The sequence below is a fragment of the Panthera uncia genome, unplaced genomic scaffold (assembly GCF_023721935.1).
Source record: "Panthera uncia isolate 11264 unplaced genomic scaffold, Puncia_PCG_1.0 HiC_scaffold_194, whole genome shotgun sequence".
NCBI lineage: Eukaryota > Metazoa > Chordata > Mammalia > Carnivora > Felidae > Panthera > Panthera uncia.
In genome coordinates this window covers 29,882-57,051 of record NW_026058624.1, presented here as the reverse complement: position 1 = coordinate 57,051, position 27,170 = coordinate 29,882, and the positions used below count along the sequence as shown (strand labels likewise).

At 36.6% G+C, this 27,170-nt stretch overlaps 1 non-coding gene across 1 annotated transcript; it reads right to left on the bottom strand.

The window, feature by feature from the left end:
- Window positions 1–3,519: 3,519 nt before the first annotated feature.
- LOC125917508 (U6 spliceosomal RNA) lies at window positions 3,520–3,627 on the bottom strand. Its single transcript, XR_007456212.1, has one exon. It is a non-coding gene; the product is annotated as a U6 spliceosomal RNA (small nuclear RNA).
- Between the last annotated feature and the right edge of the window lie 23,543 nt (window positions 3,628–27,170).

The following is a 27,170-nucleotide window of genomic DNA, read 5'->3' as shown; positions in this document are numbered from 1 at the left end:
TGAGCTCTATACTGGGCTTTGTGTTTACAGCGTGGAGCCTGCTTAAGATTCTCTCTCACCCTCTTTCTCTCTGCCTCTCCCCTGCTTACACACACTCTTTCTCTCACTTAAAATAAATAAACTTTGGAGGGAAACAAAGAAGTTTGCCAACTTGTCTTTTCCAATTTTCCCAGATCTTAATACTTGTTACGTATAGAACAACTTATCATATAAAGAGATTGCCATTCCTCCTTTTTTGGATTTTGATTAAAGAAATTTGGAGGTAAGCCAAGAATTCTATGCTCAATGAGATTCCCAAATAATTCTTATGAAGAAACAAGAAGTAAATTTGGGAAACTTCCCTAAGGAATAACTGTCTAGAGATAGAATTCAAAGTTCTGCAGCATCTTAGCAGAGGAGAAATTGTTCAAGGAAAAAAGACAGATCTCTTAATCTGGAACTAAGGTAACCCTGAAAAGAACAAGAAATGACCAAAATTACTAAAATGCACATTCTAATCCCTGGGCTGAAATTTCTGAGGACAAGATTTAACACTGGGTATGGATTATCTCAGTACTAGACCAGTTAAAATTACAAAGAGACAACTTAAATAACAGAACACAGATCACTGAGGAGACTAGAAGACCTACATTAAGAGGGAACAAAGAATGAGCCAAACTGTGACAGAGTTGTAAGCATTTTAAATTCAATGAGAAGGCTTTCAGAAGGGTCCAAGTGTTAGTAACAAGGCAGGAGAGTAAGAAAGAAAAGACCTAAGTAGGATATACCTCCAAATGTGTAATCTTGCCCAGTTATGTCATATATTCACCGCCAAAGGTGGTACCATTTCCTTTATTAATCTTTCTGAGATTAAAATCCATCCAAGCAGTGATAGTCTTGAAGACACTCATTTTGAGGGGCAATGAAAAGAAGGCTCAAGTCCACCATTTTATTTATTAAAAAAAATTTTTTAATGTTTATTCATTTTTGAGAGAGAGAGAGACAGAGGATGAGTGGGAAAAAGACAGAGAAAGAGGGAAAGAGAGAGAATCCCAAGCAGCCTCCATGCTTGTCAGCACAGAGCCCGATGTGGGTCTCGAACCCTCAAACAAAGAGATCATGGCCAAAGTCACTTAACCGACTGAGCCACCCACCTGCCCCTACATTTTTATCTCTAACTGGGGACATAGAGAAGGGCATCCCAGATCATAAGATCTACCTGCTCTCCATTTAGGAAGAAGTAAGTAAGAAATTGGGCCTGGTTGACTAGAGATTGTTTGGGCAATGAAGCCAAGCCATGGATGCTGCTTGGGACATTAGTCATTCTACCCCAGACAAGACCCAGAAGACCTTTCTAGGAAGATGTTTGAGAATTTTAACTTTCCAGTAACTCTAGGAACCATATGGAGTAGAAGAAAGCCTATTCATACTAACTCCTACCTTTGGACCACTGAGCACATGCTCTGCCTTGATCTTGCAGCTCTTCCTCAGATGTGTGGGAATGAAATCATTGGTGGGAGCCTTCACTCAAGACTTTAATGTACTCACAACCAGCTATAGAAAGGCCTCAGATACCTTTTTCACACTTCTACTTCTTCTGTATCTTTCCTTGTACCCATCAAGTCTACCTCAGTAAACTTTCAATTATATAAAGCTTAATTTAATCTGGAAGAAATAAATTTGTCTCCTCAGATGCTAACCACAAGCAGGATGGAATCTGTATGAAAATCTGTGAAATTTTATCTTTAATCAGGAAAGAATTTTCCTGGCAATGAATTTAATTCACTCATTCAACCCCACCCTCCTTCATAAGCAATGCCTAATCATCAAGTGGGTTTCTTTATTTACTGCCATTCAAAAATGTAACATCTACCAAGGATCTGCTTTCAATTTTTAAAGGGACCATGCCCTTTATTTTTAAATATTTTCAAGCCATTTAAATAAGATGGCATGGAAAATGACTTTAAATAGAAATGTACAGTGGTTTCATCACTCAAGCAAGACACCTATACAGTCTTAATACATGTATGCTTATCCTTAGAGATCCTCAAATACAATGGAAACAACTTCATATAAATTTTTAAATGTAAATATTTATTTCCTTATAATCCCTGACATGTATCTTTTGACCCACAGACATATAAGCAACTTGTATACATATAATATATATGTACACACACACACATATATAGTGCACACATAAGCCAACTTGTATATCACATATCCATGTATTTTTCCCTTTTCTACTTTCAGCCATGGACGCTCAGAGAAGCTCAGAACCGGGGGACGTTATCAGTGGCTCAATGTGGTAATTTTAACACACGTTCATAGAACTTCAGACAGTCTTCTTACCAGAGCACGCTGTGCTTTTGTGATTGTTTGATTCAGTAACATGCTATGTGACTTCAATGGTCTTAGCATAAAAGGAGATGCAGTTAGGAGATCCTAGCTCTCTTGGGACATTCACTTACAAGAAAGCCTGCTATCACGTAAGCAGTCAAACTGACCTGAACCTACCATGTTGCAAGGAAGCCCAAAGTCACTACTTGAAAGACCATGTGAAGAGACAGAGAGATGCATGGTAAGCTCCTGACTGATACCAGGCCTTGCTCAAGTTCCACTCACCATCTCATCTTTTTCCACTTGTTTAATAGACCTCAATCCAGTCAAGTTCTGTCCAAATTCTTGACCTACAGACACTGTGAAGGATCATAAACTGATTTTGTTTTAAGGCATGAAGTTCTGGGATAATTTATTTCACAACAGTAGATAACTGAGGCTATCAGGTGAACTTGTACCCCTCACTATCTTTAGCTGTATGAGACACTTTGAGTCCAGGGATGCTGCTGTTACTTTTGGTCCATGGTGCACTGGCCATTAGCAGTAATGAATCTTTTTAAGGTGGGAATAGTTAGAGTGATGCAAAAGGTTGACAATGCCTCTCCCAGAATTCCTCTATGTCCAAAATTTTTACTGGCTCTATTCCTAGATCTTCAGATAAATTCTAGAGACAGAGCTAAATTAAGTTGTCTGGCTACTATAGCAAAAGAAACAAAAAAGGTGTTGATTTATAATTGTGTTAAACCAGATCCTGTTGAACTAACCCAATTCACTCAGGCTTTTGGAGGGTTTGTGTTCAAATTCTGGCTCAATTATTTCTAACTTATTTGACCATGGACACACTTCTTTCTAAAAGGGTAATTTCATCCAACTTCTCAGAATAAAGTTTTAAGAACCAGAAGCAAATGCCCAAACTTGAGCTTTAAGACAGAGTCATAAGTGTGATGAGTATAGGCTGGAAGTTGGATTGAGAGATTTTATAGGACGGGGGATAAGGGAGAAAGGAAAGCTGATGGGTAATTTACATGACATTTTGACAGCAGTTAACATCATTGTGCATCTATTTTCTTGAATTATTGTCTGTGTATCAGAATGGTTTGCAATAAAAATATTTAGTAAATATTTATATTGTTTATTTTAATAGTTATAGTTTTATAAGTTAGGGTAGATTATGGATGCCATCCATATCTGAAAAAACCAAATTAGTTGGTTCCCAATACTATATTTGTGTGTCATCTTCACGCAGGGACCATGCTAATCTTCTCTGAATCATTCCAATTTTAGTATATGTGCTGCCTAAGCAAGCACTGGTTCTCAGTACTAGAAATCTGGTTCCAATGAGCTATTTGTGTGTTGAATCATGAAATCATTGTAAATTACTATTTAACCAGTGTTTATAAAGTTTAGCATCAGCACCACCTGGAGTAACTTGTCCAAAATTGAGACTCCTGCACCCTGCCACAGATGTATGAAGTCTGAATCTCTAGGAAGAGAGATCTACATTTTCAGAAGCTCTCTGAATACCTGTGAGAAACACTGTTGGAAAAGTATTATGGAAGCCAAAGTGATGAGCCCTTTCTAGTTAAAAGAATTTCTCATCTCAGTTTCATCTCATGTCCTCACTGGTGCTTGTAATTTTATCTTTATGTCTCTGTGGTACACTTCTTTTTGTTCAATCCCCTCCCTCCTTAAATCTCGAACTCCTTTTTCTTCTTATCTCCATTGTACCTACCCCAGCCTTTCCTCTTACTTTATGGAGAAGATAGAAGTCGTTGAAATCTACTATCTTTGTATTCCCATTTTAATGTATTCTCACTCTGGCTGAGAATTGGATGTGTTTCCTTCATCTGACTCTGCAACATGTTAGTGGTTGAGGTCAATTATTTTGACCTGTTTTCTCTCCTGTTTTCATTTTTCCTTGATGTACAATGTGGAATGTGGAATCTGTATAATGTGGAATCTACCATGGATCCCATAACCAAATTCAGAATTATTTACCTTGTCATAAGAGCACTTACCATATTATATCTTATCTGCCTAACAGTATCTTCTTGGTAAGAGCAGATATAAGGTCTTCACCCAAGTAGCCCCACTACCTAGAAAAGTGAACACTTACCCATAGTAGATGGTCTGTCCAGCTCTAACATTTTATAAATTTTGACTAGCTAGCAGATATCTAAATTGTAGACATCCCTAAACTTCTGATGAGAAACTTTCTGTGGTATTATATGGACCTTGGTTAGAGGCATAGCTTTACCACTGCTAAGCTATAAGACCTTGGGAAAGATGCTTAAATAGTCTGATCCTCAATTCCTTCATCTTTAAAATAGATCTTATAGATAGTCCTGACTATCCATAAGGCAAGATAAGAAGACATATATGAAATACCTAGGGCAATGTCTAACAAATGATTGTCACATATCATTGAAACTAAGATAACCATGAATTAAATGACACACACTAAATTATAACACAGTGTGTTTTTAATCACTTAGAATTTATTGTATAATCATTGTAGTGGTTAATTTTATGTGTCAACCTGACTAGACTGTAGGTTGTCCAGATATTAGGTGTATATGCTTAGCCACAGAGCCAATAGGGCAAAGCTACCATTTGCGGGATTCTGACTTTAAGTCAGTGCCAGGTTAAACAATAAAGGAATATGACGTTGTATGAGGCCAGATTTATTGATATGGGCTTACTAAGCAGAGATTTTGCACTTAGTGTTGCCCTAGAGAAAGTTAGAACAGACTCTTAACGGTTTGGTCGGTTGGCTGAAACATGGATCAAGAAGGCCCACAGAGAGCAAATTGGAAATGCCAGATCACCTAGATTCAATGTAGAGGAAGAGATTCAATGTTGTGTTTTGTTTTATTCTTTTCACAAAATATTCTTTTTAATGTCATACAACACTTCTTAGAAGATTTTACCATTTTATCCATGCTGGTTAGTTCAAGTTGCTGGCACTCATTGTATATATTTTCATGCTGGTTCTTTTGTAATATTTCTAAACATATTGTCAGATAGAACAAGTATGTCATGTGCACCATCTGACTGATGATAATTGTAAGACAACATTGAAAAACACATTCTGACATCAGAGATGTTAAAATGTGAAAAAAGTATGCATCTTAGAATTGATGAAATTTTTACAGTGTTCAATAAATATATACTATCATTGAATTAATGATGATGGTGATGATGGTAATAAAGATGATGAATGTTAGCTAGTATATGTGTCCTTGTGCCTGATAAAGTATTTATGTATCTGGGAATGTATGCCTGATAGTTGGCGAACTTAGGGAGGGGCTTAAAAACCTATGCAAAATGGACATGGAAACCAATGGTCTCATGCGTCACCTGATAAAACTTTTAGTTCCACACCTGAAAGTGAACCACCTTCCAGGATGTTAACATTGCACTAATGCTTACTGTTCTGATGCCGTGCAAGGCAAGCATTTCAGTCCTGGCACGAACACTGAGAGCCTGAGCTTACTATCACAGTTTTTCAGTCGCTTGTGGCAAAATTCTCATGGGTAAAATTCTTCAGGGAAAAAAATAAGTTTTCCAATTTTTGGAATTACAGTATTTCTGGGTTCCTTTCTTCTGAATATGTTCTTTCACATTGTATATTTACCTGTTCTTTCTTTATATTCCCTACATTGAAAAAAATGAGTAAATAAGTAACTTCTACTCTAAAATAAAAGCGAACTGAAATGGAGTGCCCAGACCATCAAGATGAAAGCCATTTAGACCTATTCACTTTTCAGCAGCTGGTTAGCATTCCTGTACAAATATGTTGTATTTATTTTGAAGCTTGTTCAGTTAATATCATTGTTCTTCTATTTCCTACATATGAAGTACTTGTGCCAGTGAAGCTGAATCATGTATTTTCCAGATGGCAAATCTTCCTGAAGAAAGTATTGCGGTGGCAGACCTGGCCAGCAGACTCTACCAACTCTTCCTTGTGCAGCTCCACTGGGAATAAATTAGATTAGGCATGGTCTTCAGGAATGCAGTCAAGGTCAAATTTCTCCTCTAATTCTGCAAAAACAACAGTTCTGAAAAGGAGTACCCTGTGTAAATTCTGAGTTACTTTTCATTGGAAGCTTTCAAATCATCTAGAGAATTTGATGTGGTTTATAGCAATCCCGAAGTGAGCTCTAATTTTTATTTTATTTCAAAATCTCTAGCAGGTTCCTAAGTTGTTTTATTGGAAGTACATCATCTTTTTTTCTTATTTTATGTATTTATTTTGAAAGAGAAAGAGAGAGAGAGAGAGAGAGAGAGAGACCACACAAGTGGGGGAGGGGAAGAGAGAAGGAGAGACAGACAGAATCCCAAGCAGGCTCACTGTGCCATCGCTGCACAGCCAGATTTGGGGCTCACACTGAGGAACTCAAGAGATCATGACCTGAGCCTAGAGCAAGATTCAGAGGCTTAAGTGACTGCATCACCCAGGTGCCCCTGGAAGTACATCATCTTAATGTATGTCTTAACCATTATTCCTGGCTTGGGATCATTTCCCTTTCTATGTTTCCTTGCTATACATGTAGCCACATAGCCAGAATGAACAAGGTCTTTCTTTATTATTTGCTAGTGCAGAAATCAGGTTATGAATGTTTTATAATGTAGTTGGAACTTCTTGAATCATCACAAGAATTCAAAAATAAAAAGATTTAATTTCCCTCCTTAGATTGCCTATAATATTCACATCTGATTATTTAAAATTATTTTGTTCTGAGGCGCCTGGGTGGCTCAGTCAGTTAGGCATCTGACTTCGGCTCAGGTCATGATCTCGCAGTTCATGAGTTAGAGCCCTGTATCGGGCTCTGTGCTGACAGCTCAGAGCCCAGAGCTTGCTTCAGATTCTGTCTCCCTCTCTCTCTGCCCCTTCCCTGGTCACGCTCTCTCAATCTCTCTCTCTTTCAAAAATAAGTAAACATTAATTTTTTTTTAAATAAAGAAAAGAAAATTATTTTGTTCTATGAGGAAAAGAAACCAGCACAAGGAGCCAAAGCCATAGTTCTGAATAATTCCTGGCAGGTAGGCAGCTCCACTTCATGAATATGTTATATCCCAAAGGAGAATTGCAGGCTTGCTGCTTCATTCATTCACAGATTCATCGTTCATGGATTCATTCATTCATGAATTTATTCATAGATCTATAGAATTGTGAATTTATTCATAGATCTATAGAATTGTGAATTTATTCTTTCATTCATTCATTTTGGGAGGAGAATTTACTTTGGTAGGCCCTGAGGATGCAAAGACAAACATACTAGTTTTTGGTTCTAATGGATTTACCCTCTAATAGGGAAAGAAAGATATGCAAAAAGGAAGAGCAATGAAATATTTTATATACTACAAGAGGACAAACAGGATATCTAAGGGTGTGATGAAGAGAATAGCCAGTTCTTCCTGGGGTAGTCATAAAAAAACTGAAAAATGAGTTGCTGACTTAAAAAGTGAGTTGATGTTTCCCAATCACCTAGTCTAGGAAATACATCCCAAACTGGATTGAGGGTTCGGGTGGGAGTGAGGGTGGGGAGTGGAGGATTTGAGCAGATGCCCGAATGTATACTTCCTTACATGTTCCCAGAACTACAAACATTTTATCTGATTAATGATAAAGAATGCAGGTTTATCCTAAAACAAAGGTAGATGATGAAGTATCTTATATGCCTTTCTAAGGCATTTCTGTTGGGAAGTCTAAAGGGTTTGTTGTTTGGAATTTATAATACACACACAGCAATGGTTAGGTTCCCAGTCTCCTCAACAAAGGGCTATTTTTGTTAACCACTAAAACAGCTGAAATACAGTGAGAACAACACTTAATTCCTAAGAGCGGGGAATAAGTAATTTAGGAGTAAGAAAAGGAAAAATTTAACTTCACTATCCTTTTCAACTACCTTGCAATTTATTTTCTTTGCAAATTCCTCGGGCATCATAGGCACCCTACGTTCCTGTATCCCTATTCCTTCTTAAATCTTGACAATAGGACTTCTGATTCCATCATTCCTTTCCTCAGCTCAGGACAGACCCTTTTCAAATGTCTCATAGATGCCCTTTCACCTTCTTTTTTTACAGAGCCAAAGTACAGTCCATTCTGGTACTCCATGGATCCTTGCTGAAAGAAACCCTAAATAATACACCTCCACTTGTGCTCCAGAGTTACTTTCTGTATAAACTCCCATTCCCTGAGTGCAATCTGCTTTTAATTCCGAGCAAAAAATCAATCTGATTTCTCTAATTTCTCTAACACATTCTACATGTCCCAAAGGTATTTGTTTTTATAACTCAAATAAATTGGTGGAATTTGAAGCAATTATATTAACTTAAGGAATATATTCAGACTCTAGGATAAAACACATTTATGAAATGGCAAGCTGGCACCATTTAGGCCCGCTGGTTGTAACCTGGAGACTGCCAGTATAAGTTCCTTAAAATTGTTGCCACTTTTCAAAGCTTTTCTTTATCTAGCATTTAGAACTTTCAAATTCTCCAGGTGCCTGGGTGGCTCAGTTGGTTGAAGGTCCAACTCTTGATTTTAGCTCATGTCATGATCCCACTGAGTGTGGAGTCTGCTTGAGATTCTGTCTCTTTCCCCCTCTGCCCTACTCCCTCTCTTGCTCTCTCTAAAATATAAAAACAAAACAAAAAAACAAACAACAAAAAAAAAACCTTCAAATTCTCTAAAAGTTTGAAGGGTTTCCCACAAAATCACGTATGGCAGCAACAGTAGAAGCTGAAAAGCAGTGGGGAAGGACAGGAAAAGGAAAGAGGAAGTTATAGGGGCCTTACTGTCAATAAAGATACAATTGTCTCCAAAAGAAATAACAGTGTTTGTAAACACATTTGAATATTCTGGAACATAACCTTGGAAATTATCATGGTCCATTGAGAATACAGGAAATTGTGCATTAATCCATGCATTCATTTTTGTGTTTAACATTTTTCCTGCTTAGGTTTTTTTTTTTTTTTAATTTTTTTTTTCAACGTTTTTTATTTATTTTTGGGACAGAGAGAGACAGAGCATGAACGGGGGAGGGGCAGAGAGAGAGGGAGACACAGAATCGGAAACAGGCTCCAGGCTCTGAGCCATCAGCCCAGAGCCTGACGCGGGGCTCGAACTCACGGACCGCGAGATCGTGACCTGGCTGAAGTCGGACGCTTAACCGACTGCGCCACCCAGGCGCCCCCCTGCTTAGGTTTTAAGTGTTCATTTCCTACATAGTGGTATAAACCCTAAGATACAAATAAAGATTTTCATCAAGCTTTGAAAAGCCAAACTTCAGTGAGATGTCTTTTTTTTAAGTTTAATTATTATTTATTTTGAGAGAGAGAGAGAGAGAGAGAGAGAGAGATGAACACAAGCAGGGGCGCAGCAGAGAGAGAGGGAGAGAGAATCTCAAGCAGGCCCTGCACTGTCAGCGTGGCTCAAACCCATGAACCGTGACATCATGACCTGAGCCAAAATCAAGAGTCAGACGTTTAACTGAGACACCCAGGAACCCACAGTGAGATTTCTTTTAAAAAGTGATTTCTGTTTCTTGTGATTATTGCCTATTTGTGTTGTGCCTTAACATTTTACATAAATTTTAAAAATCTAATTTATGTTTCTAACAGTTCTAGAAACGTCAAAGACAGCCATTTGCTCAGAGACCTAAAATATGCTTGCAAATGAGAAATTATTTACCAACTATAGTAAATATCTACTATATAGATTACTTGCCTATAAAAAGTGCTCATTTCATTTGATTCATTTTATTTTTAAGTCAGAAAGAAGTATCTTTTCAGGTCTTTCATAATCCACTTTATAATTTTGTTGTTTCCTTCCTTTTCTTTATCAGAGAGGGCTGTGTTAACTATGGTTAAAAATATGAGGTTCTAACCTGTCTCTTTCTTCCCATATCTAGGATTCTCAGACCATAAATTATTTTTTATAATTCAGGGCTTTGCAGATTCATATATAATGTATGAATGCAGTGAACTTCACACACTTACAATGTTGGTGTAATTAAGTAAACCAGACATAAAGTGGGAAATCTCTTTATGAAATAATATCCTTTGGAACTGCAGTAGAGCCTTTATCTTTGTGAAGTGGAAATAATTCTTCATGGATTCTGATGAGTCTGAGTAAGTCTCAGTGAACTTTTTAATCTCTTGATGTCTGCTTAGAGAGCAGCATGTTCCTACAATCTAGTCCCCATGTGGAGCTTCTCATTCTAAATAACCCACAGGTAGAGTGTTAGGAGGGACAGAATGTCCTGTACTAAGAAAGTCACTTCTTCTCACCTTTCAGCTAGCCAAGTCAATCCCAGCATGTACACTTATGTTTTTTCCAGAGTCTGAATTAAGGGATCTTGGTTTCTTGGCAACTTCTTGGGTAGATCTAGTCAGTCTGTTCTTGACGGAATAGAAACAACTCAGCCTTTGGAGCTGAGGAACCTGGGTTTGAAAACAGAATCTGACATTTACTAGAATATTATATAACTTCAACTTAGCTTTGATAACATCATCTATAAAATACGAATGAACACAATGTCTGTCTCATGGCGTTGCCATGAGCAAAGTGGTGAGCACCATGCTTGGCTGACAATAGAGATTCGGTAAATTAGTATCATCAGTGGCGGCGGAGTGGCAGCAGTAGCAGGAGGCAGGCATAATAGTAGATAGCAGTGGTGGTCGTAGTGGTAAATGGTAGTAGTAGTAGGGGTATTGGCTACTACCAGCAGAGTAGTAGTAGTGTGGGTTGCAGAAGAGATAAAACATGGTGGGCTACTTTCTTGTGTTGGGATACGGTGGACGTCTTCTGGACAGACAAGACTACCTACAAAGAGGGGAATCCGAAATCTTTGCAGTTATTATGGATTCATGTCTCGGGGAGATGAGATTAAACAAATATCGGACTTGTCAGAGATTTGAGAAGGAAATGCGGAAAAATAACTGGTTTATGAAAATGAGAGTGGTTAGTTAGAAAAGTCAGCTGAGCAGAATGGACAGCACACTCTAAGCGGGACACTTACCTGGAGTTATCTTAAATCGTGGACCTCAGCCATGAGTCCTTAGTGTTGGTAAATTTGATCTCCTAGGAGTCATGTCTGCCCTGATAGCATTTTGACCTCCTTTAGAGAAGCGAATAAAGGGACACAGTAGGCATTCCTCAAGAAGTAATGAGGGTTCAGTGAATACTTCAGGTAAGACAAAATGAAGAATTCTTTTTATCTTTTTATTAAAAAAATTTTAACATTTATTTATTTTTGAGAGAGGGAGAGTGACAGAGTGCGAGCAGGGGGAGGACAGAAAAAGAGGGAGACACAGAATCAGAAGAAGGCTCCAGGCTCTTGAGCTGTCAGCACAGAGCTGGATGCAGGACTCAAACTCACGAACTGTGAGATCATGACCTGAGTTGAAGTCGGACGCTTAACCGACTGAACCACCCAGATGTCCCAACAAAATGAGGAAATCTTAAGTACTGAACTAGCCCCGATTGACACTGAGATCTCCATACTTCCCTCCTTTAAAAATGTACGTACCTCTCTCCTTTAAAAAATCCATTAGAGAAAAGTGCCTGATCTAGCTACTCTATCCTTTGCTCATTAATAAAGATAGAAAATTAGAAAACTCAACTGAATATACTTGAGTTTAATGACACTGATAAAGACATGCCTATATAGAATGTATTCTGTTAACCAGACTGAAATAGTTGTCCAAGATTCCAAGGAGTTTGATTGGAAAGCTCAGAAAGACTGGATTATCGGTTAGTGTAATTTATTGCAAATAAGTATCTTTCTCTAGATACAATCTCTCACTTACTCTTTTTTCTTATTACACAATTATCTGTTTGGGTGTGCCTAGGTGGCTCAGTAGGTTAAGCGTCCAACTTGGGTTCAGGTCATGATCTCATGGTTAGTGGGTTCAAGCCCTGCATTGGGCCTCGGGTTGACAGCTCAGAGCCTGCAGCCTGCTTCAGATTCTGTGTCTCTCTCTGTCCGTCCCCTGCTTGCACTCTGTCTATGTCTCTCTCAAAAATAAGTAAATACTAAAGTTTTTTTTTAAAAAAAAAAAAAAATTATCTATCTGAACAATATCAAATAGTCAATTAAATTCAAAGCTATGCATTTTAAATATATGTGCATATAGTATTGTAGAATACAATTCAAGCTTTTTTGTTTGCTTTTGTTATCATTCTCTTTTTTCTAATTTGAAAAAAACCACAGAAGATATAATTTTGTGAAATTTGTAGTCCTTACTCTTTAAGTTACCCCATCCCATATATGTTTTCATAAATCTTCCTTGTATCCTGACTCTGTCCATGAACTCATATAAACACTCATACTCACATACACAGGAACCCCTCTTCATTTATATGTCTTCGTCTCTTCCTCTGTCTCTGGTGTCCTCACTCTCCATTTCTTCTTAGGTCCTCATGTGTTGAAATTATATCCATGTTCTCACTTTATTTATAAATCCACTTTAATCTGATTTTGGCTGTACTATTTTTCTGTATCTACTTATACTGAGGCCACCATAGATCATTTATTCCACACATTGATGATAACTGCTATGAGGAAGGTATGATGGATGTAAAAATAAATTATATTGTTTTTGACCTCTGTGAATTTGTGGTGCGGTAAGTAAAATTGCTTTCTCCCAGGTTATCACTGACCTCTCTTCCACCACCCATGCCTGAGTTCTGTCCTTGACTTTCAAATTCTTATCCATTCAATAGACATATGTTGAGGATCCACTATAATCTTAATTTTGTTAAGCAATAGATGGATGGTATCTGTGTCTTTCTACAGTTGATCTTGCTCTTACTCATACTCTTGTTCTGAGTCTAGGCTGAGTTCCTATTTGCTGTTCCCTTATCCTCTATGTTTTTTCTGAGCAGATGGTTCAGAACATGATGGGGCTGCTTGGTACTTCGTTTATGATTTCTGAGAAACATGTTTTTCACATGCCAAGAACACTAGAGCTTCTGTTTACAAGTAAACAAATGTTGTACAACAGATTAAAAAGCAGGTGGGAGGGTTTGTCGTTCTCTGTATTAGCTTCAGAGAACAAACACCCCCAAACTCAAGCAGAAGTTTTTTTGTTATAAAAAAAATGTATCTAGTCCCACATGCTATCGATTTGGATGCATTGTAACAGAGGGTATGGATGAAATAAAAGTCCTTGCTGGGTTCATAAAATAATTTAAAGTAAATTGGATGTGCTACCCAAAGCAACTTACGCATCTAATGCAGTTCCTATCAAAACACCAATGGCATTTTTCACGGAACTACAACAAATAATCCCAAAATTGTATGGAACCACAACAGACTCCAAATAGCCAAAGCAATCTTGAGAAAAAAGAACAAAGCTGAAGGTATCATGCTTCCTGATTTCAAACTATACTACAAAACAATAGCAATCAAAGCAGTCTGGTTCTGGCACAAAACAAACACAATGACCATTGGAGCAGACTAGAGAGCCCAGAGATAAACCCTTACTTATAAAGCCATTTACAGGCATTCTTGTTTTACCATTCTTTACTGCACTTCACAGATGTGTTTTTTACAGCTGGAAGGTTTGTGGCAACCTTGAATCTATGAAGTCTATGAGTGCCATTTTTCCAACAGCATTTGCTCACTTGATGTCTCTGGGTCACATTTTGGTACTTCTCATAATATTTCAAACTTTTTCATTATTATATTTGTTATGGTGATCCGTAATCAGTGATATTAATGTTAATACTGTAACTGTTTGGGGGTGCCACAAACTGTGCCCTATAAGAGGGCAACCTTAATGAATGGTGTGTGTGTTCTGACTGCTCCACTGACTGGCTGTCTCCGTCTCTTTCCTCTTTCAGCCTGCCTATTCCTGCAGACACAGAAATGTTGAAATTAGGCAAATTAATAACCATCAACGGCCTCTAACTGTTCAAGTGGAAGGAATAGTCACATATTTCTTACTTTAAATCAAAAGTTAGACATGATTGGGTGCCTGTCTGATTTCAGCTCAGGTCATGATCTTGCGGTTTGTGAGTTTGAACCCAGCATCAGGCTCTACAATGGCAATGTGGAGCCTGCTTGAGATTCCCTATCTCTCTCCCTCTCTCTCTGGCCCTCCCCAGCTCGCTCTCTCTCTTTCAAAGTAAATAAATAAACTTAAAAAATAACAAATATCATTAAGCTGGAAAGATCTATTTTTTTTTAAGCTAAACTTGATTAAGCTTAGTGAAAAAGGCATATTGAAACCTGAGATAGGTCAAAAACTTGGCTGCTTGGGCCAAACAGTTAGCAAAGTTACAACTGCAAAGGAAAAGTTCTTGAAAGAAATCAAAAGTGCTTCTCCAGTGAACACACAAATGATAAGAAAATGAATCAGCCTGATTGTTGATATGGAGATAGTTTTAGTGGTCTGGATAGAAGATCAAACCAGCCACAACATTCTTTTAAGCCAAAGTCTAATGCAGAGTGAGGCCTTGACTCTTTTCAGTTCTGGGAAGGCTGACAGAGGTAGGTTTAAGGTGTTCGTTTTGACTTGATACATATATTGGAATATGACTACCAGCATAGCATTAGCTAACGTTCCCATTTGCCACATAGCAAACATCTCTTTTTGTTTTTTCTGTAAGAACATTTAAGATCTATTCTCTTAGAACTTCAGGTATATAATGTAGTACTGTTAACTATGGCCACAATGCTGTTCTTTATATCCCCAGAACTTTTTCGCTTCCAACTGCATTTGTACGCTTTGACCAGTGTTTTCCCATCTCAGTGCTTACCACCACTCTCTGTTTCTTTTTTAGATTCCACATATAAGTAATAACTTGGTCATCGAGGTCTTAGAGCAGTCACATCAGAAGCTTGAAAGGAACAGATGAGGAAAATAATACCAGGTGAGAAACTGGGGACAGCCCTTTTAAGAAGTTTGTCATGATGAAGCATAGACAAAAGGGACAATATTTAGAGTAGAGAGTAGTCTTCCCATTTCGGTTAGAAAATTCCCAACCTTTTATGTTGTCCTATTAGTCTTTCATTCCCATCTTTCTGAATTATCCCCTATCAACTGCTTCCACCCCCATTCACTACCGAAAAAAAAAAAAAGCCCTCTCCTGCTCTTCCAAATCTTCAGAAAGCCTGCCTTCCTTCCTTCCTTCCTTCCTTCCTTTCTGCCATAGGTTCTGTACACTTGCCTTCCAACTGATTCCACATGGCAGGTTCTTCTTCACCCTACTTTCTCAATCCAAACGGCATCTCCAAGGAGACACTGCCTAATCATCATACTTAAAATGTTTCACAGTTACCTTATCACATTACCCTACTTTTTCTCCCTCCAAACACATACCACGATATTAAATTCATATATTTGCCTGTCTTTCTGTCCACAGTAGACTGTAGGCTTCACAAGAGCATGAGCGTTGGCTCTGTTGTTCACTCTGCACCCTCAGTGCCTGGCACATACTAGAAGCTCAATTAATAATGCTGAATAAATGTATGCATGGAAGCAAATGTCAAGCAGCTGTTAAATTCAACTAAGTTTCCTACAACTTAGAAACAAGAGAATATTCAGATGCATTCAAGAACTCAGGAAAAGCAACACTTGTGAGTACTTCTTTGGAACATGAAAGAAAACAAACTGGCAAATTAAACTGGCAATAAATGAAAACCAAAATAAAGGATAAATCTAATAAGGAACTCTGAAATGGAGAAACCATAGCAAAATGCATTCATGGTGTATTTCAGATTAGTACAAAAAATTGTGGAAATTATGGCTACACAAGAGAATATAAAAGTAAAATATATCAAAGTCAGAGAGAATTGGAGTTGTAGGGAGGATAAATTGGGAAAACTTAAATGGGGGTATTTCCTATTCTTTTTGGCATGATAGTCAACTGATTCTGTCTATTGTTGAAATATGTAGCTTAAAAAGTCACCAACTTTGAAGTTGTTCACAATCTTTTCAATTAGTCTTAGAAGGATCTTCTAGGATTTATTAATCCTAGAAGGATTGTTGGAATAAAAATTTATTTGAAATTTAACAATTCCTTTACTAACTTCTTTGGCTAAATTCAACAAAATTTCAGTATTTTTTAAATTAAAACAGAATGTATCTTGTGGTTTTATTTTCATTAAAATATACATTATATTTTATATGGCTTATTATTTCTTGTACTATTTATATGTAATCTATAATCTATATTATATATATAATATATACATACATACACTATGTATATAATATATACTTATTATACATATGTATATATAGAGAGAATATATATGAAAGAATATATATGTATATATATATATATATATATAGAGAGAGAGAGAGAGAGAGATGTATAGAGAGAGAGAGAGAGAGAGAGAAAGGGAGAAACACAGAGAGAGGAAATAGAGATTCTGTATAAAATTCTGTATATTCCATTTTTGTTTCTAGCTAATTAGAAATGGACTGACTTTTTTAAAATCATATTTTTACATATTTCTTAAATGATTATCACAAGCATGTCTAATTTTCAAAAAATAATAAAGTAATTAATCAAAAAATTTAAATATATGAGTATAATTTTTCCAAAAATACTAAGGAGATGGCCAGAGATAATGTTTGTTCAAATTTTCTAGGCAATCAGATCAAATATATTTTTAAAAAGCCAAATGCTTTATACTTAAGGAATTCCACAAACATTTTGATTATTTCTAATGGTATTTAACTGATTTGATAATATTCTAAAAACACTATCTAATTATTTGCAAATATGCAGAAGTGCATACATAATCATCTTTATTGATATTTTTGGCTCTAGGGCATAGTAACATGACAGTAATAAATAACACTTTAATCTAAATTTTATTCCTTCCAAAGTAAAGTGAAATTGTCTGCCTTACTACTTGCTTTTGAATCTCTAAGGAAAGAAGAGAACTTACCTTCTATCAAAAGATCATTGAAAAAAAAAAACTAAAGCACTTGGATAAAATGGATATATGTACACAATTTAAATGAAATTGAGAAACTCAATTTCTATTAGTAGTCCAAAAGAACAAACAAAATCCATTTTCTCACAAAAAAAAGGAAGATCATTGAAAAAGAGGAAAATTGAAAAAGAGAGAACTATAATTTACTTGCAGTTTCTCTCATCAGTTTGGCTTTTATTATGAAATACATGACTAAAACTAAATGCATCTTTCAACCATGATATGAATTCTACTGATTAAACGATATACTAACTGGAAAAAAAAAAAGGATGCCTAGATGATTGTGTCCATAGAGCATGTGACTCTTGATCTCAGGGTCATGAGTTCAAGCCTGACGTTGGGTGTGGAGCCTACTTAAGAATAACTAATAAATACATAAATAAAGAGAACATAGGAGGCTCCAATAGAAGAGACAGATTGCACTTTTTCTCTTCTCCATTCCTTGGATGAAGGAACATTTTGTTCCTGATATGCATTTTAAAATCCTTTGGCAATCATGCTTTCATGGGCAATCTACCAATATTCAAACATTTTATGGTCCTCAATAGTCTCCAAAAGAAACAGATTCCTTTAAACCATTATGTTCTTCAAAAGAGGTTAGCCTGTCCACAGTCCTCTGTTTGGCTCTGGATACAGTTAAAACAAGATAAAGAGGAAGAGAATTTAGGACGGATGATCTGATACACCTACTAAAGCCAAACCAGATGGTTTACTGCCTGCACTCTAGCTCACGTGGTTTATCATCAGATTATTTTACTCTCTTGCTTAAAACCTTCCTGCTGCTTCTCGTGACTTAGAGTCAAATATTACCAGAACTCACAGAGCTCTAGATTATCCAGACTCTGCCTATTTTTTTACATCATTTCTTACAGCCTGCTTCACTAGAACCCAGCTATTTAGTTTTCTTCTTCTCAAATGCCCAAACTTGTTTGTGCCCCTAGCTGTTTACATTTGGGGTCCACTCTGCTTAGAGTAGGTTCCCTCCTATTCTCACATGTCTAACGGCTTGGCGTATTGTGGAGTATGGAGGAGATACCTCTCGAATAGTTTTCCTAACACTATCCTTAAAATACTGCATACTTCAGTCATTTTTTCCCTATATATTCCACTACCCACCTTTATTTTCTTCATAACCCTGAAAACCATTTGAAATATTATCATTTTTAACATTGTCTACTTGTTTCCATGTTTCCCCCCAGCAGAAACACAGTTCCATGAAGATAGGGACTTTGCTTATAATGTTTACTTAGCACCTAGTGTGTTCTCAGCAAATACATAAATAAATGAAAAGAAATGAAAAACCAAACAACCTTTTTGTCAATCTCAACCCAAAACATAGTCTCTGAACGTCTGAGGAGTTAACATTCTGAGGTGTTGTGTGTATGTGCCTGTATAATACTGGATTTTAATTACATATTAAACATACCTGTGCTAAGATTTTCCTATCCATTGTTATTTGTATTTAATGGCCTTTAATTACCATAAAAATTCTTCATTCACTATATACCTGTCTCTTATTTATTGAATGTATTTATCTATATATAATACATACTATTTTTTGTAATTATCTAATATGTTAATGACATTAAGAAAGAAAAGATAAACAGCACCCAACATTCATTTGATATTAAGAAAGAATGTGATTAAAACCCAAGGTTGAAATTGAGAGTACAAGAGAAAAGTAATCCATGGTAACATTTCTATGTTGTCTCACTATGCTTATACTTTCAAATAAATACACATATATTTATGTATGCACATATGTAAATATATACATATATATACTGATCTATGTAAACTATATAAAAAGCATCATCAAATAGAATCAAGTGATTTAAGAAAAAAAATACTAATGTTTTTGTTAGCTAGTCGGGTTTTATAATGTTTTATCTTTGTATGTCTAGATAATTTTAAATTATACCAAAAAGCAGTTTTGTAGGAGGAAGAAAATAAATAAGCTTTTCTGATCACATGAAGATGTTCTGTATATTAATTACAAAAAATAATTTATATCTTATAATGTTGAATTAGTACAATTGGTCACACTCTATGGTCACACAACTCTATGTTGTCAGTAATTTATATTTAAATGGAAGACACGTATGTTTATTTTGACCTAATTGTAGACATCAACAGAGCATAAGATTGCTCCTTATGTTTTTCTGGCTATCTTCTAATACTTGAGGAATTCAGAAGATTAGACTGAAGGAAGAGAGTAAAGAACCAAAACTCAGATGAAGATAGTCTCTGTAGGAGTGAGCTTAAAATAGCAACTTGTCGTCCTTCAGAGGTGGTCTTCTGGCTTTCTTATCCTTTTTAATAAGAACAAAGAAGTGTAACTTATCATTTATAATTCTCTCTGTTGCTGTGCCTCTAATGGTGCCTCCACCTGTGCCCAGTCCTTACAGCCTCTGCAAAAATGGGACTTATAGTTCAGATGCAGGCATGGCTTTTTCTTTTGCTGAGAACTTACTCTCCAGAACTCCTGATTTCTATCAGTTTCTTTCTGTTTGGATTTTGCCTCTCTACTCCATCAGGTTGCCATCTGAGGGAAACTGTTCACCTGGATTTTGAGCTCCCGTTGCCCCTACACGCATCTTTGGATTGGGATTGTCTCCATGACCTACAGTCTCAGGCAAGTTCTGCTGACAGACCACACTAAAGTTCCCAGCTATTTAAGGGAAGGAAAAGCAGTCATGATCAAACCCTTCAATAAGGTGATGAAATCAGAAAATTTGAAACTAAGCAATCATTGCTCTTATTTAGGGAAACAGTAGCATTTAACCCAATTCATCCTTCTGATCACTGGAGGCTAGGTTAGCTAAGTGTCAGTAAAATGAAGAGGGTGAAATTTGAGCTGAACTTAAGGAAGGGTAGGATGAAGTCAAGCGTAAAAAAAGGATAATGCATGTCAGATGGAGGCAAAAAATCAGCCAAGGAACAGCCTGAACAAAACACATTCAACAGACAGTCTCGGGAGAACTGCCACTTGCACAGTTGCAAAGGTAGACTTGACCAATTCAGGAGGCATTTTGAATGCCAATCTTTTGATTCTTCTTGTAAATTGATTTTTGGGTTTTCCAAATGAATGTCTGAAGACCACTTGCATCATAATTACCAACTTACTTTATTAAAAATAGTTGGAACCCACATAAATCTACTCCTTAAGAATCTCTGAGGCCGAAGCTAGGGAATTTGGCTTTGTATGAAATTCACCAGTTCATTCTTATTTGAGAGAAAAAATGCAGCAAAGTAATCATTTTTAACTTATTTTTTTTAGCAGTCAGCCATCATATGTTGAAACAGTATATAAAACTGATGAAAGCACTCTGCGTGGCATGGGGTGTGTGTGCGTTAGTGGGGGGTGTTCTTGAAACCCTCTCTAGCTCTCAGAAGAAAACTATTGCTGTATTTAATGGGAAAATAAAGGGAAATGTTATGATGACATTAGGGGTTTTTAGAAGATTAACCAGTCATTAAATGTGAAATAGATTTGGAGAGGAAGACACACAAGACATAAGGAACCAGCTGGGGGCTAGTATAACATATTAATTGCCATCTCAAATATCAAATATATAAGAAATGTTGTAACTTTATTTTCTTTGACTCAGTTAAATCTGACTTTGACTCAGTCAGTATTTTCTTTGACTCAATTCAATCTTAACCAACATTAGGGCATCTCTTCCCAAACCCATCCTATATATGTGGGAAGTTCCTGGAATCTAAAACAGAGCAAATAATTATCGGAAAACCTCTTAGGTGTCGATTTACCGAGATTGCTACCAGTAAGCTCAGTGGGCAAGTCCACATGGTGCCTTAAAGGCCAGTGGCTCTGGATGTCAGTAAAAATGACAGAACAGGGACTTCTGAAAATTCTTTCCTCCAGAAAAGAAATGAAAAACCTGGCAAAAAGAAATTTTGTCAGAATCAACTTTTTCAGAACTCTGGAAACTCAACTTGCACAAGTCCAATCCCCCATTCTCCAGCTTCATAGTAGTCTTGAAAAACAACCCACATTCATATGAAAAACAGCAGCCTGGGAGAACCTGGAAGGAGGCTAAAGGTTTTTTAAAACCTTATCCTCAAAGAACAGTCGTTATTTTTCCTGTCTGATGGTTCACTGGAAGACCCTTATTTGCAAAACTATCCCTATTTGACCTGACTCAGAGCTTGCCTAATGTGAAAAGCCTTCTTCTCCCTCTCTCTGCCCAAAAGCTTTTCCCTGTGGGGGTGTTATCAAAAGTATATTACAGATGACTATCTATATTGTGGATACCTAAGACAGTAGAAAACAGTTTGGGAAAACAATAGACTAATCAAAATATTTTAAAAAGAGAAGGTAAGGAATGAGATGGTCATAGGAAGTTTGAAAGGCTTTGGTATACTCCTGGGACTCTTCAAGGCCACATGCATGTGTGGGAATGTGTCCATGACCAGGCCTACATGCACTCTGAAAAAATATATGACAAATCTTTAAGATCTCACTTCAGACTGACCTTGAGCCTCTGTGAAATCAGGCAGTGAAAGCTAAGGCAGAGTTGTCAGATGCCTGGCTGGGCATTGAAGGTGTGCCTAAAATTCACACAAAGCCTCATTTCAGAGACTGGGAGACTTACTGATTTGAGGTGTTGAAGACCATCCAACTATTCAGTAGGACAGAACGTATAAAGGACAGCATAGATTACAAAGTAGGCAAAGGATTTATGCAGATCTCTGAACAGACATTTTCCCAAAGAAGACACAGATGGCCAACAAGCACGTGAGATGATGCTCAACATCACCATCATCAGGAAAATGCAAATCAAAGTCACAATGAGATATCATCTCACATCATTAAAATGGCTATTACCAAAAAGACAAGAAACAGCAATTGTTGCCAAGGCTAAGGAGAAAAGAGAGCCCTTGTGCACTATTGGTGGGATTGTAAATTAGGGTAGCCACTATGGAAAACAGTATAGAGATTCCTCAAAAAATTAAAAATAGTACAACTTCATGATCCAGCAATTCTACTTCTGGGTGTTTTTTTGAAGAGAATGAAAACACTAACTCAAAAAAATACGTACCTCCATGTTCACTGCAGCATTATTTACAATAGCCAAGACATGGAAGCAACCTAAGCGTCCATCAGTGAATGGATGAATAAAGAAAATTTTAAAAAAGTATAAAGAAAAATATAAATATTCTCTCTCTATATATAGAATAGACTATTATATAATGCAATATTATTCATATATAAAAAATAAGGTAGTCCTGCCATTTTCAACAACATGGATGGACCTTGAGGGCATTATGCTAAGTGAAATATATCAGACAGCAATATATTTTATTAAAATGATTAACTGAAAATCTTGAGAGTCCAGTCACCAACATCAAGTTACTTATAATGAAAAAAAAAAAATAGATTGACTCCAGATCTTCCCAGATCAGTTTTATACTAGATCATGTTTTATACTAGAATACAATGGATTAACACATGTAAGATTTCAAGAAAAAAAGTTGTCAGTGAAGAATTTCTTTATCCAGTCAAACTGACCTTCTTGTATGAACTGACAAACTGTGAGGAATATGAAATAACAAAGGAAATATTGTTTCCATACGAGCTTCCTCAATAATCTACTTGAGAATAGCCTTCAAAAATCCAAATGATCAGAAATACATTAGCACAGAAGACTGGGTATGGCCATAGAATTTACATTTACCCGTAGAACAAAGACTAGATGATGACTTTGAGGGAAATAGAATGGTATATGATAACTATAATCCCTGATAATGTAGAAGTTGTATAACTACAACAATGGTGTAAAAATTGGGAGTGTGCATGAAAAGTAGAACAAGCTCACTGATTTCCACATATTGCTTGAGATTAGACTGCCTGAGAAGTAGGGTATAACATAGTACTAGCTCATTTTTCTTCTACACGTGGGGAATACATTAGTGGTCTTCAAGAGGATTGGCACTGAAAGTATCATATAAAAGAATTAATATACTGGTTGATATTAGGACAGGAAAACAAACTTTTCTAAACACGATATAATAAAACAAAAAGAGGGGCAACTGGGTGGCTCAGTCAGGTAAGCATCTGACTTCAGCTCAAACCCCGAGTCGAACCCCGCGTCGGGGTTTGTGCTGACAGCTCAGAGCCTGGAGCCTGCTTTGGATTCTGTGTCCCCTCTCTATCTGCCCCTCTCCTGCTCATGCTCTGTCTCTCTCTTTCTCAAAAATAAATAACTATTAAAAAAATTTTTTTAAGAGAGTAACAACAAATATATGAAATTACATAAAAATATATCTATATTTATATCAACATATAAATATATATAAATATATAAAAATCATCATATAAATATATTTATATTCATCATATAAATATAACAAAATACGATATTGCAGAACTGAAGCCAAATGCATTAATCTTGTCAACAAACCTAAATTGGCAACACATATCTATCAAAAGTAAAATGTTCAGATTTGTCAACAAAGCAAATTCCAAAGCTATCCAAGAGACACACCTACAACAAAGAAGTTCAAAATTATTAAAATAACAGGATGAACAAACATATACCAGCATAAAATATAAAGGAAGTAAAGGTGGAAATTTTAACATCTGATGAAGTAACAGAGCATTAAAAAAAGGGCAAAAAGGAAACTTCCTGGTGCTAAAAGCTATATTTCATAACAAAGATATAATTATGGATATTTATGCATCCAGTAACAACTTTTATAAGACAGAAACTACATGAATTTCCAGGATAAACAGACAGAAGAAACGCAATAATAGGAAATGTTAGTATACTTTGCTCAATTCAAGTGTGATGAATTCAACAAAACATTAGTAATGACATAGAATATCTAAACAACATAATCAGTAAAGCAAATCTTAACCTTAATAAGAGAAAATGTATATCTTCTTTTCAAGTACACATGGAACATTTACCCCCCAAAATGAACATATTTTATGCCAGAAGTCAAGCTGAATACACTTTAAACATATAAATTTCAAAACATGAATAAGCAAAAATTCTCTTTCCTACTAATTTAAAACACACACATACACACACACACACACACACACACACACACACAGTAAAAATTATTTGTTTGACAGAGGATACACAGACAGGAGTTGCAAACTTATTTATGAAAGAAAAAATAATGATAAGCTGATATATCAGAATCTATTAGATACAGATAAAAATTGTCAGGAGATATTTATAGCATTAAACAATAAAATCAAGTATATTTAATGATTCTATATAAAGTTGATTATTATTTTCTTACCTATAGTTCAGTTTATCTCTGCTCTTACTGATTTTCTGCCACTTATTCTATCAATCACTGAACAAGATATTTTGACATTTCCACATATAACTGTGAATTTGTCTAATTTTCCTTTAGGATTGATCAATTTTCACCTGTTGGAATGAGCACTGGGTGTTGTATGGAAACCAATTTGACAAATAAATTTCATATTTAAAAAAAATGAATAGGGGCGCCTGGGTGGCGCAGTCGGTTAAGCGTCCGACTTCAGCCAGGTCACGATCTCGCGGTCCGTGAGTTCGAGCCCCGCGTCAGGCTCTGGGCTGATGGCTCGGAGCCTGGAGCCTGTTTCCGATTCTGTGTCTCCCTCTCTCTCTGCCCCTCCCCCGTTCATGCTCTGTCTCTCTCTGTCCCAAAAATAAATAAAAAACGTTGAAAAAAAAATTTTTAAAAAAATGAATAAAGCTGTCTTTTTAGGTATACATACACTTAAGATTGTTTTGTCTTCTTTGAGAATGGACCCCTTTATCCTAATATATCCATGATAATCTTTCTTGTTCTAAAGTCTGCTTATCTGAAATTAACATAGCTACTCAAACTTTCTTCTCCTTATGTTTGCATGCTCCTACAATAGCCTAAACTCAGCCTTCAATAACTGATTAAAAATTTCGACTTTAATCTTCCTACCACATTATATGGCATTCTGTCTGGGATAAGCAAGCAAATGCATGGATCTTATTTCTTCTCACAGGTACCTGTCTCTCCAAATTTCAGATGTTTTCTGCCCTGCCACTTTTGCTCTGCTGGGTGCAAGAAAAATCATTAGTTTATAGTTTGTCTAAGTTTTTGTTGTTCTAGAATGGAAATAATACTCCATCTGGCTCTATACATCTCTGAATGTAACTGGAAGCGCTGTACTAGGTTCTTTATTTGAGCTTACTAAGAGTAGATATGCAATTTGTATGTCTGACAATATATTTCTACATACTCGGGGAAGGAGACATCAGAAGGAGCCAATAAATAATACTGCTTCCTGAAGCAAAACAAGGGTAATCGCAAGAGGCTCACATGGAAGCTTATGAAGTGCTCCTATGCCTTAATCTATGATCAGACTATGTTAAAGACAGAAAACTCCTTTAATGGTGTTTTCTGTCACAGTCTCCTTCCCCTCAACTGAACTGTAGTTGTCTGTACTATTTGCTCCTTTGTGACCTGGATGGCACATAAGTTATTAGAAGGGAGGTACTTGATCTTTTTTATACTTTCCCACGCATGTCTCACTTTCTGTCATTTGCACATTGAAATTTATAAACTTGATGATTACAGCTTTGTAGTAGAGGCTAAAGTCGATACCATATGGTTTCACTCTTATGTGGATCCTGAGAAACGTAACAGAAACCCATGGGGGAGGGGAAGGAAAAAAAAAAAAAAAGAGGTTAGAGTGGGAGAGAGCCAAAGCATAAGAGACTGTTAAAAACTGAGAACAAACTGAGGGTTGATGGGGGGTGGGAGAGAGGGCAGGGTGGGTGATGGGTATTGAGGAGGGCACCTTTTGGGATGAGCACTGGGTGTTGTATGGAAACCAATTTGACAGTAAATTTCATATATTAAAAAATAAAAAATAAAAAATAAAAATAAATAAATAAATAAATAAATAAATAAAAAAGAAATTTATAAACTTTCTTTTCACAGATTGTCAGATATAGTCTTGGAACTTAAATATGTGAGGGATCTAGAAGATAATGTAGTTCAACTCTTCAGTTTTGGATGGGAAAAGGAGGCCTAGAGAATCAAAATGACCCTATTTTTTTTTTTTACAAAAACAAAGAAACAAAAAGGATTGTTATATTGTCAATGATATGGCTCTCCTCCTTAAAAAGTGCAAATAATCAACAGACAGCCCATGAATTTCTATTTAGCATATGTATGTATGTATGTATTAATGTTTAGTTATTTTTGAGAGACAGAGCATGAGCAGGGGAATGGCAGAGAGAGAGGGAGACACAGAATCTGAAGCAGGCTTCAGGCTCTGAGCTGCCAGAACAGAGCCCCACCCGGGGCTCAAAGGAACCACGAGACCATGACCTGAGCCAAGTCCGACGTTTAACCTACTGAGCCGCACAGGCGTCCCAGCATTTGTATTTTAAAACAGTCAGTAGGGCGCCTGAGTTGCTCAGTCAAATGAGTGGAGGACTCTTGATTTTGGCTCAGATCATGATCCCAGGATTGAGCCCTGCATAAAGCTCCATGCTGATCATGGAGTCTGCTTAAGATTCTCCTCTCTCTCTCCCCCTCTTCCCTGCTCGCACATGCTCTCTCTGGAAAAATTTAAAAAACAAACAAACAAAATATCCCCCCCAAAAAACAGCCAGTGGATGAGCACAAAGAAAAAGAACAGGTTATGAGACATAAGAAACCTTAAGATCTCTTCTGGTCTGTTGACTGTATAGTTAAAGTGAAACTAAACATCAGGGGCACATGGGTGTCTCAGTCAGTTGATCATCTGACTTCTGCTTAGGTCATGATCTCACAGTTCATGAGTTCAAGGTTCATGAGTTCAAGCCCTTCACTGGGCTCATCACCGTCAGCTCAGGGCCTGCTTCAGATCCTCTGTCCCCCTCTCTCTCT